Raw genomic sequence first — 14,431 nt, 5'->3', positions numbered from 1 at the left:
CTTTACTGCTTTCCCATTAAATGTCAGTTCACCTGGTTTGGAATTTCCACTCCCTACATTTCTGTCTCTACATTTGCCCTGAACATCTCTGGACCGTCTGGAGGAAGAGCATTTAGAGAAAGGGCAATGTCTTAACCACTTGCATTTCCCCAGGGATATTTATGCTACTTTATACTCTGTGTCTTTGCAACATACTACTTCTTTCTTCCAGAAGCCACCTGCATCTTCTTTATATGATATCCTTTAACTGGTCTTTCAAAATTCAGCCTCAGTGGTTAAACTGGGAAACCTTCTGGATTTGGTGGAATGATTTAGATGTCCTACTCTGTGTTCTGAGAGAACCTATGGTTTCCTCTTTCCCTGAGGAACAATAAGTTACTCACATGTCTCTTTACTATATTGTAAGTTCCAGTAGGACAGGAGTCAAGCCATAGTAAAATCTAGCTTTTAGTCCAGTGGTTGGCACATAGTGGGCCCTCCAGTGTATGTCTGAATTAAAAAAATGGACTTTTTAATTTCTTCACTTGTCAAATATTCCTTAACACCAACATTTAAAAAATAAGAAAAAATGATGTTTCTCCTAGTTAGGCTTTTCTGCAGATCTTCATTAAATAAGCTTATTAAATTATGTCATACATCTCACATCACAGTAGGTGTATTTAACACATTTAACATGTCTATTTTAAAATCCAATCAACATATTTCTCTTCCTTTGTAGCCTTGAAATTACCTTTTACAATCTTGTTTGCACAGATGTTCTTGCTTAAAATCAGTTTGATTTGTATATAAAACTACTGTGCTTATGATGAATTTGCATTCTGTTTTATTTTTACCACTGGAGATGCTCTCTTCTTGGTTATAGAAGCTCAAGGAGGATGAGAAATTCTGTGAAGATCTATTTCTGTGTTCCATGTGTCAATCTGCATTAAACCTCTATAAAGATGTTTTTTTTTCTTTTTCTGAGAAATTGATCGTAGCGACTCAACTTCAGAATTCAGTTGAGAAAATCTGAACTCAGCAATTCTTTTATTGAAATACCAATATGCCATACAGTTGTGTGAAAATTAACCTACCTTCCTGAGTTCAGTTCAAAGTCACCATTATTTTCACCTAAATCCCATTGTCTGCCTACATAAAAGGCTTCCTTGGGTGACAGTCCTGTCTGAAATATGAAAGCACAAAAAAATATATTTAGGCAACAAAATGCTAGTGAAATAGACTACCATGGTTCGCATCTATTTTCTTTTATCTTTAACTATATCCATGTCACAGACATCAGACAATTAATTGCAAATATCTCACTGTCCTTGACAAAATACAAAAGAGTGGAGAGTCTTGTAGTTCATGCACTAGGAAGCAAAGCAATTTACAGATTAATTGATTTTAACACAATGAATATTCCCCCACACCTTTGTGCGGTAGATGAAGAGGAATACTCACAAGGAAATTCACAAGAATTTTGATTTCAGTATGATGGTATTAGAGTATTATAAATGTTAACATGATTATGTCCCCTGATAAGTATTTGGATACAAACAAAATTATTTCCATAGAATAGTTTGTGTACCAAATGGTTGCTGAGAACATACTTCTCTTTATCATATTTAATCCAAACTACCTAAACTATGGTAAAGCAACTGGCCACTATTCTACTCATTCATCTTACTCTGAAATTTTGGAGGAAGCTTTTAACAGACCTTCCCCAGGTCGAAATTAGTTCCTGCTTTTTGTTGTCATACAGGCTTGCCAAATGTTACCTATTGTTTTCACCTGTTTTTTGATTCTACAACTTCCTCAGCTTCCACATTTGTCCCATTCTTGTTCATCTACTGAACATTAGATCTGTAAATAAAATTCACAGTAAGAAATCATGAAAACACCTGGAGAAATTTAGAAACAATATTCTAATGTTTATTGACATATTGACATAAATGGAAATATTGACATAAATGGAAATTTTCATTTTATTTTAGCAAAAGGAATCTCTTTTCCCTTTCTTTTTTTTTTCTCTTTCATTTCACTCTTCCCCTCACCCCCTTATCACAAGATCACCAGATCCCTGTTCACCTCTCAAGGCTACCCTCACCAACCCTCTCCCTCTCTACTGAACATCCAAACCGGACATATGCCTACTGAGTTTGCTCTCCCTAGAATCGTAAATCTTTGAGCACATAAGGGTTTTTATTGGTTACACATAATAGTAGATTGTTTCAATTGTTTTATCAGAGGTCTTTAACAGTTTCAGGCAAAGTACTCGAATAAGCTGTGATGTTATGAAAGGGATACTAGATACTGTTTCTTGCTTTGGTACTGTATACTTGGCTCTTATCTTTTGCAGGTATGATCCACCTTGCTTATGTGTTCTTGACCTTTGTGTCCATGTCTAACATCCTGTCCCCATGAGTAGTGCTTAAATGAGTGGTTAACCTTATCCCAAATTGCATTTATTAATTTATGCTATAACACTATAACTATATATAACTATAACTATATAACTATAACACTACAGTGTCAGGTTTTAAATAACTATCTAGAAGGTATGCTTTACAGCGTGGCAGCTATAAAACTGCAATAGCACATACACAAGAGGATGAGGAAAAATAATAAACAGAAGTGCTCAGCAGATTGAGGCAGTCTGCACCTGACTGTCTCTTAGCATTCCCATTGCCATGTCTGAAAGCAGGAAAACATCCAGGAGGAATTTAGTCTGAACTCTGGGCATCCCAGGCAAGGCCCCAGAGCGAATGATGACAGCTTCTCTGCGGCAGCACCATCAGTGTTTCTGCAGAGCTGCGCTCTAGGGAGACCAGCAAGATGGCTACGGTGGGAACTTAGACCACCACTCACAGGATGCTTTCTCAGAGATTGTTTCAATGTCATTTTCAGGCAAGGTGTTAGCCCACGTGATGACGGGCGCTTAAGGCTTTTTAGTACTCTGAAGCTGTTACAAGAAGTCATCCTGAGTGATGGGATGTGGGAAGGAAATTATATTCTCCAAGATTATACAGCCATGGGAGGTATGCATCTGATGTGACAGGTTAACAGTGACAATGATGAGGCATCAGGAAGTAACCAAAAGTTCATTTTCCCCCACAGGCGGAATTAAATGCTGCAGGTAAGCTGGGTTTAGGAAGGCCGGGAGCACTCAGCGTGCATTCTCCATGCATCCAGATAGCGAGTGCCTCTGTAGCTGACTCCTATGAACACATATGGAATAATAATAATAAAAGAAAGAGATGCATATTTTAAATTTAAATTCACCTGAAAGGAAAGCAAACAAGCCAAAAAGAGATGTTGATTACTTATAGCAGGAAACACAGATCACTAAATCACACCGAATGGCAGCATAATAGAGACTTTTCACTTTTTAAAAGCTTAAAGTTAGGTAAGAAAGTAATTTGTCAGTAAACTTCTTTAGAACTAAAGTGGTTTGTAGCTGAGTCAGCCAATAAAACTTTTTAAAATGGAGTTTATTTATTTTTAACAAAATGATTGATTTCTGGGTTTACTTTTATAGTAATTAATCTGACCAGGCTTATCAACTTAGCCTGAGTCTCTCTGCTCTCAAAATTTAAGTATTTTGGATAATTTTCAAAGGCTTTTTAATCTTAACTAAGATCTAGGGCTAAACAAAAGAATAGCAGATATTTCAATAAATGGTATTATAATGTCTGGTTCCCTTTCCCTTGATAAACTATATATATATATATATATATATATATATATATTTTTTTTTTTTTTGCTAATCTGATTAGAACCAATTCTATGAGTGAAAACTTTGGCATAACTCAATTATTTAATCATAACAATAACTTCTATTTCTATAGAAATTTGCTCTTTTTGAAAAACAGACATTCTCCCACATTATCTCATTACTCGTTTCTTTTTCACAAAAGAGTTCAACTATGACCTTTCTAAAAACAAAGGAATGCATCTTGTGCTTCTTTTTATTGCCAGCTCTTAGCTCAGAGGCTAGGACATAGCAGGTATGTATGCATGCTTAATTCTGAGTGCGTGAATGTAAGGATTTCATGCTTTGTGGTACAAGAGTAAATGTTATGTGACATTTAAAAACTTTTTATTTGATTTTTAAGGATCTGGGAATTTGGAGCTTTCTGTCAGTGAACGCATAATGGCTGGGTTAAGCATTTTAGTTTACAAAGGGCTTTCCTTCCCTCACCCTTCCTGGGTTGACATGGCTCAGCTCTAATGGGTAATAGTAATAGCACATGCCTTGGCTAGACAAAGAGCTCTTCAGAAGCATATGTTTCTTTCTTCTTTATGTTCAGAAATTGGCACAAAGAAGGTTATTAATGGCCCAAATCAACATTTTCAATTCTTTTTTTATTTGTAATTTGAGAGCAGTTATTTTTTTCTGAAGGGAAATAATTGATAAAAAAAAAACCAAACATTTTGAAAATGATGGGTATTTAACAATATGATAGATAGATATGTTGTTTTTTTTTTTTCCAGAGGAAACACATGTTTGGCTGGGATGGAGCTCTGTTGGCATTGATCAAATGCAGTTATAGTGGAAACTGTTTCTACAATCCAAGACCCAGGGAGCAAAACATTGTGATGGTAGCTAGTCACCTATGGGATTTATCTAAAAGTGAAAGGGTTGCAGTGAATGCCCTTGTAAGAAATGTACTCTATTTCTCTGTAGTAATCTATACTTTATAAATTACCTTCACTCACATGATGTCTTTGGAATCTCACAGCAGTCATGTGAGACAGATGGGGTGGATCTTATGATTCCTATTTTATGTACAAGTGACCTTGGAAATTCTAGGCTCATACTCATTACTTTTGCTTTTGGGTGGGTTTATGGGTTATGTTTTCCTTTGTTATTTTTGTTCCATTGTGTTCTTGTAAAGGATAAGAGGTTGTGTCCAGGTTAGTTTTTCTAAGATACAGTAAATTGCAGACTGCATGATATGTTGACAGAAAGGAGATAATGGTCTCCCTGTAGAGGAATATATATATATTTTTTTCATATTAAATTCTTGTATTTGTATCACCTTTAGGAAGACCTCAGTTGAATTATGTTTTTGTGTTTCCTTGGAGGGAAAAACATTTACCTAATTTATCAAGAGGGCATATATTTAATAACCACCTATTTTACCAGAGGGGGACAAAGAAACAAGAAATGGCACACACAGTGGTCCACTTTGATCATGTAAAGGAGGTCTGAGTAGCAGTTACTTTCTGATAAAACAGTTTTTAAGCCAGGGACTTCAGCACAGGCCCTGGGGTAACAAGACAAGAAATTCAGAGAAAGAAACAGAGAAAGAGCATAGCATTTGGTATCAGCGACTTCTGGTTTTAAAATCAGTGATGTTTCTTTGCAGTTATGTGAGCTCAAGCAAGTAAATTTGTAAATGGAATAAAAATTTCTATTCCTAAGTAGTTCTGAAGACTTAACAAAGTAATATTACCAGGTATTAACTGACAAGTTAGAGTCATTTAATAATCCTTAGCTTTCCTCACCCTTCATTTTACATCTTAAGTTCCTGGTGACCAATTCCAGCCAGAGTTCTGATCCACAGTATGCTCCTGAAGGATGAGGCAAGATATATGAGTTGGCTATGGGAAAGAGTATAATTTTCCAGTATGGGACAAGGAGAGGTCTGAAAAGAAATGTTTAAAAAGAGGAGTCATGGTGTCTTCCTCTCTGGGCCCTATGTCTTAACTAATGGTGTATAAGACCTAAAGGAAATTACCCTTTTCCTTATTAATTATTTCTGTAACTAGTTTTTCTGGGGGAATTAGAACAAACATTATTATTATAAAATCTATAATGAATATTTATGGTATTTATTGAGAATATGAAATTATATTTATAGAAGTCAAGAAAACCAATGAGATAGGTAAAAGCCAAAGATGATAAGAAATAAATAAGTTAGTAACTTGGAAGACATGTTGTACATAAAGAAAGAAAAGCATATGCATGTGAGATAGATACGGATGAAAAGACCATATAGACACTAAATATCCATGATATGCTAAATATTCATGAGGTACCAAATATTCATGTATTCATGACTTAATATACATAAAGACATATATTATGTTATATACATAACAAAAATATATATACACACATATATGTATATGTATTTAAAATATGTAACACTCTAGATACCCAATATGCATTAAATCTTAATCAGGACTTCCATTAATAATACTCATTGTAGCTCCATCAGTCCTTTACTCATTAAAACCATACCTGATTAGGCCAGATTACCTGTCAAGTGACTTGTCTCTGAATCCCTCCAGTGGAGCAAGTGTGGGTCACTGGCCCCATGCACTTTTCATCTTATTGAGATTTTTCACCCAAATTTCATGTGACCTGACTGACCACTGGTGTGAGTGTGTCTGTGTGTGTGTGTGTGTGTGTCTGTGTGTGTGTGACAGTGAAAGAGAGAGACTGAGAAAAAGAGAGAGAGATTGAGAATTCAGGTCATGTATTCTTTACCCATTTATACCCTACCCTAAGTTCTGACTTGTCCCTCTTTCTTATTCCTGACTTTTCACTGTAAGTTTTCTTGATTACATATTTGAAGGCTACCATTGTATAAAGTCAGTTCTTCACATGGCTAAAGCAATAAAGAAATTTTAAAATGGGTAATGCAACAAATTTTATAACATATCAAATCTGTAAATCCCTTTATGTTCAATTATGGTTTAAAACAGTTTCAAAATGAAGTGTAAATATAAGTATGTAATCCTTATAAACTAGCAGTTCTTCATCCCATAGCTCAAGTCATTCTGCAATACAATTTCTTAACATAAAAAGAACTCAGAAAGAGGCTTCATGATATTTTGCATGTTCTTGTCAATGAGTAAAAATTAAATAATGCAAACTTATAAAAAATGTCACTCTTGATGTAGCAAAGTATAGGGTCTTCATTGCACAAAATCAAAATATAATGAACTATTTTTGAATGAGGTCAGCAAAATGTTGGACTAAGAGGCTGCAGGACCTCCTTTCACAGAGACACAGGGTTTATAAAAATAAATGGACCAGAATACCTCTGTGAGAACTTTAGAGACAAGTTGAGAAGCTGCAGGGCCTAAGTCATGTAAGACAATGAAGGGCTTACAGTGAAATGGGTAAGAAAAATTTACATACTTGCCTACCCAATTATGCTTCATCCCTTATGCAACATCTCAGGAGCAGCCAAGAGGAAATGTTCCATATCAGGGTTCCTTCCTCAGGAGGAAAACAAAAGAGTGGACCTGAATCCAATGTTCTAACTTATCTAGGGAGGTTACCTGAGGGACTGGTTTCTGACACCTCTGCATGCAGACAAGATTGGGGCCAGAGTTTCGAAGCTGCTGAAAAGAGAGACAACCAACATGTCAGGGCTACAGATCCACAGGCAGACAACAAGGAAAGCAAGAGATCAGAAAGTTTGCAAGGTCCTAGAATTTCTAGCCAGATTAATTGGTGAAGGTATTCCTCTGCAAGAAGATGATACACATAGATTTAGATAGGCAGTAGCTTCTTCAAATGTCCAAATCCCAGCATTAAAAAAAAAAAAAAAAAAGGGCGCCTAGGTGGCTCAGTGGGTTAAGCCACTGCCTTCGGCTCAGGTAATGATCTCAGGGTCCTGGGATCGAGTCCCGCATCAGGCTTTCTGCTCAGCAGGGAGCCTGCTTCCTCCTCCTCTCTCTGCCTGCCTCTCGGCCTACTTGTGATCTCTCTCTGTCAAATAAATAAATAAAATCTTTAAAAAAAAAATCACAAGGCATAAAAGAAATATAAATACATGGTCCAAACAAGAAACAAACTAAATCTCTAAAACCAAACTTAAAGTAATGTAGCCTGACAAGGCCTTAAAACACATATAAAGATGCTAAGTGAGCCAAAGGAAAACACAGATGAGCAACTAAATCAAATCAGGAAAATGATACATAACAAAAGGATAGTATCAACAGAGATAGAAAATATTAGGAAAAAAAAACAGAAATTCTGGGAGCTGAAAAATATAATAACTATTCATTAGAGGGATTCAACAGACTTGATCAGGCAGAAAGAAGAATCAGTGATACTGAAGACAGATTATTTAAAATCATCAAGTCAAAGGAAGAAAAAAGACAAAAATAATTTAAAAAAAAGCAAGGAGAAACTAAGGAGATTATGGAATGTTATCAATATGCACATTATGAGACTCTCAAGAAGAGAAAAGAGAGGATAAAGGGGCTTATTATGACTGAAAACTTGTCAAAGATGAGGATAAAAGCAGATATATACTTCCAAGAAGCTCAAAGAACACCATCTAGACTAAATTCAAAGAGACCACATAGAATTATTATAATCTAACTGTCTAAAGTCAAAGACAAAGAGAATCTTGGAAGCACCAAATGAAAATCAACCTCCACAACATATAAGGAAGCTTCCATAAGATTATCAATAGAGTTGTCAGTAGAAACTATGAAGGCCAGAAAGGGGGATAATATATTCAAAGTGCTGAAAGGAAAAATATCTGTCAATCAAGAATACTGTATTTGACAAAACTGTCCTTCAAAAATGAAGGAGAAATTAAGACTTTTCCAGATAAATAAAAGCTAAAGGAGTTCATTATCATTAGACCTGTTCTACAAGAGATGTTAAAGGGAACCGCTCAAATTGCTATAAAAGAACATAGATAGCACCACAATGCTATATGATAGTGCATGATTTGCCAGTAAAAGTAAATACATGTACAAATGTAGTAACTTTTACTATTGTGATATTGTTTTATAGAATTTAAATGTTAAAAACATAAAAAATAGCTATAAATCTGTGTTAATAAGTAGTAACATCTAAAGATATAATTTGTAACATCAATAACATAAAGTGGGAAAGGATGGAGTTGTAAAGAAGTAGAGATTTGATGTGCACCTGAAATTAATTTGCTATCAGTTCAAAATAGAATGTTTTAACTCTAAGATGTTTTATGTAATTTCAATAATAACCACAGAAAAATAGCTTTAAAATGTATGCAAAAGGCAATGAGAAATGAATCAAAGTATATCACTGCAAAAAATTATTCAATGAAAAACAAGGGAAGACAGTAAGAGAGAAAGGGAAGAACAAAAAAAACCTCACGACATTAAAAAAAATTAACAAAAAAGCAATAATTAATCTTTCCTGTTATTGATTACATTCAATGTAAATAAATTAAACTCCTCAATCAAAACACATAGATTGGCTGAATGGATATAAAAACAGGACCCCATTATATGTTGTCTACAAAAGACTCATCTTAAATCTAAGGACACCTATAGGCTTAAAGCAAAATGATAGCAAAAGATTTCCCAAGCAAGTTGCAACCAAGAGGGAGCAGGAGTGGCTATACTAACATCAGCCAGCTGGGCTTAAATTTAAAAACTGTTACAAGAGATAAGGATATTATATAATGATAAAAATGCCAGTTTACTGAGAAGATATAACTATTATAAATATGAATTAAACCTAAGAGCTCTGTAATATTTGAGACACAAATTAACAGAATTGAAGAAAGAAATAAATAACACAATAATAGGATGGTACTTCAAAACTCTACTTTCAATAATAGAATAAACAGATCAATAAAATAGAGGAAATGAACAATACTGTAGATCAATTAGACATAACAGACATATACAGAACACTGCTCTAATAATAGCAGAATATTCATTCTTCTCAAGTGCCCATAAAACATTCTCTAGGATAGACCAGATGTTAGGCCACAAATCAAATTTTATTGAATTCTAGAAGACTGAAATTATACAAATTCATAATGAAATAAAACTAGAAATCAATAGCACAAAGAAAACTGAAAAAATACACAAATATGTGAAAATTAAACAATGTACTCTAAACAACAAATGGGGAAAAAAGAAGTCACAAAGGAGGTTAGAAAATATCTTGAGAAAAATGAAAATGAAAACACAACATATCAAAAGTTATAGCATGCAGTGAAAACAGTACTAAGAGAGAAGTTTATGGCTGTAAATACATTCATTAAAGTAAAAAGATCTCAAGTCAATAGCCTAACTTTACACCTCAAGAAACTTGAAAAAGAACTGCACCACTGCTAATAGAAAGAAGGAACTAACAAGGTTCAACCAGAGATAAACAGGGAATTGAAAAAAATCAATGAAAGTAAGAGTTGGTTTTTTGAAAAGTTCAACAAAATTGACAAACCTTAGATTTAAAAAAATAAATAAATAAAGAGAAAATACTTAATTAAAATCAGTAATGAAAGAGGAGACATTACAATTGATGCCACAGAAATAAAAAGGATTATAAGAGAATACCTTAAACATTGTATGCCAACACACAGGTTGACCTACATTAAATGGATAAATTCCTAGAAATGCACAAGCTGAAAGTACTGAATCTTAAAGAAGTAGAAAATCTGAACAGAACAATAATGAGTAAAGAAATTGAACTAGTAATTAAAAACTTCACAAGAAATATAAGCCCAGGACTAGTGGGCTTCACTCCTTAAACTCTTCCAAAAAACTGAAGAAGAAAGAATATGAATACTTCTAAGCTTATTCCATGAGGCCAGCATTACCTTGACACCAAAGTCAAAGATAGTACAAGAAACAAAAACTATAGACCATTATCACTGATACACACTGAAGCAAAAGTTTTCAATAAAATACTAGCAAACCAAATTCAAAAGCACATTAAAAAGATTATGCATGATGACCAAGTAAGATTTATTCCTGGAATGCATGGATAGTTCAACACAGGAAAATCAGTGTAATATACCACATTCACAGAATAAAGGACAAAACCCATAATCTCAACCAATGCAAGAAAAAAAAAAAAAGCATTTGTCAAAATTCAGCAGTTTTTCAGAACAAGAAAGAATGTCTGCTCTTACCATTCATATTCAACCTAGTATTGAACATCCAAGCCAGAGCAACTGGGCAAAAAAAGACAAAATCAGAAAGGCAGAAGTAAAAGAATCTCTGTTTACAGGTAACCTGATTTTACATGTAGAAACCCTAAAGAGTGCATAAAAAAAACTGTTAGACTTAATAAAAGAATTCAGCAAAGTTGTAGAATAAAATGTCAACACCCAGGCTGGGTTGTATTTCCATACGTTAACAATGAACAAGTTAAAAAGATGATTAAGCGGGCGCCTGGGTGGCTCAGTGGGTTGAGCCGCTGCCTTCGGATCAGGTCATGATCTCAGGGTCCTGGGATCGAGGCCCACATCGGGCTCTCTGCTCAGCGGGGAACCTGCTTCCCTCTCTCTCTCTCTCTGCCTGCCTCTCCATCTACTTGTGATCTCTCTGTCAAATAAATAAATAAAATCTTAAAAAAAAAAAAAAAAAAGAATTATTTAAAAAGATGATTAAGGGAAAAAAAACTTTCAATAACAATAGCATTAAAAAGAATAAAATACTTTGGAATAAATCTAACCAAGGAAGTGAGGACCTTTAAATTAAAAACTACAAAACAATTGTGAAAGAAATTTTAAAAGACACAAATAAATGGAAAGTCATCTCTTATTTACTTAATTGGAAGATAAAATATTGTTAAGATATCCCTACTACTAAAGAGATGTACAGATTCTATGCAATCCCACTTAATAGCCCAAAGACACTTTTTTTTGCAAAATAAGAAGAAAAAATACCCCTAAAATTTGTACGGAATCTCAAGAAACTTCTTATAGCCAAAGACAATTTTGAAAAACAAAAACAAATTTGAAAGACTCACAGTTTCTAATTTCAAAACATATTGCAAAGCTACTGTAATGAAAACCAGTGTGGTAGTAACATAAAGACAGACAAATAGACCAATGGAAAAGAATAGAGAAATAAACCACATATAAACCCTCACATAAATAGTCAAATGATCTTTGACAACAGTGGCAAGACTATTCAATGTGGAAAGAACAGTTTCTTCAACAAACAGTTTTGGGAAACTGGGTAATTACATGCACAAGAATGAAGTAACACCCTTAATATATACCTTTTACAAAGATTAACTCAAGGGGCACCTAGATGGTTCAGTTGGTTAAGTGTCTGACTCTTGATTTTAGCTCAGGTAATGACCTCAGGTTCATGAGGTTGAGCCCCACGTTGGGCCCTGCCCTGGGCATAGAATTTGATTAAGATTCTCTCTCTGTGTCTCCCTCTCCCCCTCCCCTACCTCTCTCAAATAAATAAATAAATAAATAAAATAACTAGAAATACATTAGAGACACAAAACCATAAATCTCCTAGAAGAAAAAGGTGTTCAACGTGACTAATCATCAGAGAAATACAATTCAAAATCACAATGAAGCATTACTTATTAGCCATTATGATGGCTATCAAAAAAAAAAAAAAACACACAAACACAACAATAGGAACTAACAAATGTTGGTGAGAATGTGGAAAATTTTGAACTTGTGCATTGGTGGTGGGATGATAAAATTATGCAACCAATGTGGAAAACATTATGGACATTTCTCAAAAATATGAAAAATAGAACTACCATATATCTCAGAAGTCTTTTAAGTAAAAACCCAAAAGATTCAAAAGTAGGGTCTTTTTTTTTTAATTTTATTTTTTATAAACATATAATATATTTTTATCCCCAGGGGTACAGGTCTGTGAATCGCCAGGTTTACACACTTCACAGCACTCACCATAGCACATACCCTCCCCAATGTCCATAACTCCACCCCCCCTCCCAACCCCCCTCCCCCCATCAACCCTCAGTTTGTTTTGTGAGATTAAGAGTCAAAAAGTAGGGTCTTGAAGAGATATTTACACACCCACATTCATAACAGCACTATTCACAACAATCAAGAGGTAGAAGTCACCCAAATGTTCACTGCTGGTCGAATGAATGAGCAAAATATAGTATGTATGAAAAAATGAAATCTTGCCATTTGCAATGACATGGATGGAACTAGAGGGTATTATGCTAAGTGAAATAAGTCAATCAGAGAAAGACAATTATCATATGATCTCACTGATCTAAGGAATTTGAAAAACAAGACAGATATCATAGGGGAAAAGAGGGAAAAATGAAACAAGATAGGATGGGGGAGGGAGGCAAACCATAAGAAACTCTTAACCTCAGAAAACAAACAGGATTGCTGGAGGGGAGAGGGTTGGGAGGGATGGGGGTGGCTGGATGATGGACACTGGGGGAAGTATGTGCTATGGTGAGTGCTGTGATTTGTGTAAGACTGATGAATCACAGACCTGTACCCTTGAAACAAATAATATGTTACATGTTAATAAAAAATATATATAGTATGCATGTGTATATGTATTTAAATATACATATAGGGGGATATTATTCAGCTTTTAAAAAAAGAAAATACTGTCACATGTTACAACATGAATGAACCACAAGGACATTATATTAAGTGAAATAAACCATAGAAGAACCAATACTGCATGATTCCACAATTAGTAATCTAATTCATAGAGACAGAAAGTAGAGCGGTGATTATCAGGGGCTGAGTGGGGAGGAGAGTTAGGGAAGTTGTTTAATGATTATACAGTTTCAGATTTGCAAGATAAAAAAAGTTCTGGAATCTGTTTTAAAACTGTGTAATTGTGCTTAACACTTCTGAAGTCTACACTTAATAATGGTTAAGATGGTAAATTCTATATTATGTGTTTTATGTTTATATATTATGTATTACAATAAAAAATTGTAATACAGTTTTTTGATGCACTGTAAATATCATTAGAAGAGGAATTTCTTTGTAAGTGAAGTTATAACAAATAAAACTTACTTGGATGAAGGTCAAATCCCTCAAGAAAAACACATTTATAATACCTAGAAAGAAAAAGGATCATTTTTATATACACATAAAGTTTCCATAGAGTGCATTTATGAATGTCATGATACTATTAACACGGTAAGCAATCAGCAAATATTAAATTAAGTGAGTTAAGTACTGCTTGAATGTCAATAAACCCAGGATTTAAAATCCACAAATGATCAGGTAAGTTCTTCAAATTTCCAGTTTTTCTTTTTCAATGCTGTGATGCTTGTCATTCTTTTTCTCATATGAGAACAATTTTGTATTGTTGAATCTTAATCTAAATGTCTAGAATTCTGGGCACTACACCTAAAAATAGCAAAATAGACAAGTACAATATGGAAAAAATGGGGAAGAGTAATTGAATTTTACACATTTCTAAGTAATATTTTATTGAACATGCAGTGAATTTTTATAAATCTGTTTTTTTTAATTTTATATAAATCTCATTGTTTTTAAAGGATGTCTTTTTTTTCAAATTGCCTTTAAAGGAACTGGAATGACCACTTATACAATATATTTTCTCCCTGTGTTTACTAACTTATTCTTTAAAGAGAATCCACATGACACTTTCTTTCCATATGAACTTAAAGGCATCCACCACTCCAAGTTATGTCCTCACTCCAGTAGCTGGCTGTCATAAAGTAGGGTAGAGATATTGGGCTGTG

At 34.1% G+C, this 14,431-nt stretch overlaps 1 long non-coding RNA gene across 1 annotated transcript; it reads right to left on the bottom strand.

Annotated features, from left to right (window-relative positions):
* Positions 1-1,781: 1,781 nt before the first annotated feature.
* LOC125103181 (uncharacterized) lies at positions 1,782-13,778 on the bottom strand. Its single transcript, XR_007128307.1, has 3 exons — positions 13,734-13,778; positions 5,491-5,556; positions 1,782-1,842 (listed from the first exon to the last, which is right to left on the bottom strand). It is a non-coding gene; the product is annotated as an uncharacterized LOC125103181 (long non-coding RNA).
* Between the last annotated feature and the right edge of the window lie 653 nt (positions 13,779-14,431).

Source organism: Lutra lutra, chromosome 6, assembly GCF_902655055.1.
Source record: "Lutra lutra chromosome 6, mLutLut1.2, whole genome shotgun sequence".
Classification (NCBI taxonomy): Eukaryota; Metazoa; Chordata; class Mammalia; order Carnivora; family Mustelidae; genus Lutra; species Lutra lutra.
The sequence above is the reverse complement of the archived record's forward strand: the minus strand, read 5'-3'. Positions and strand labels throughout refer to the sequence as shown.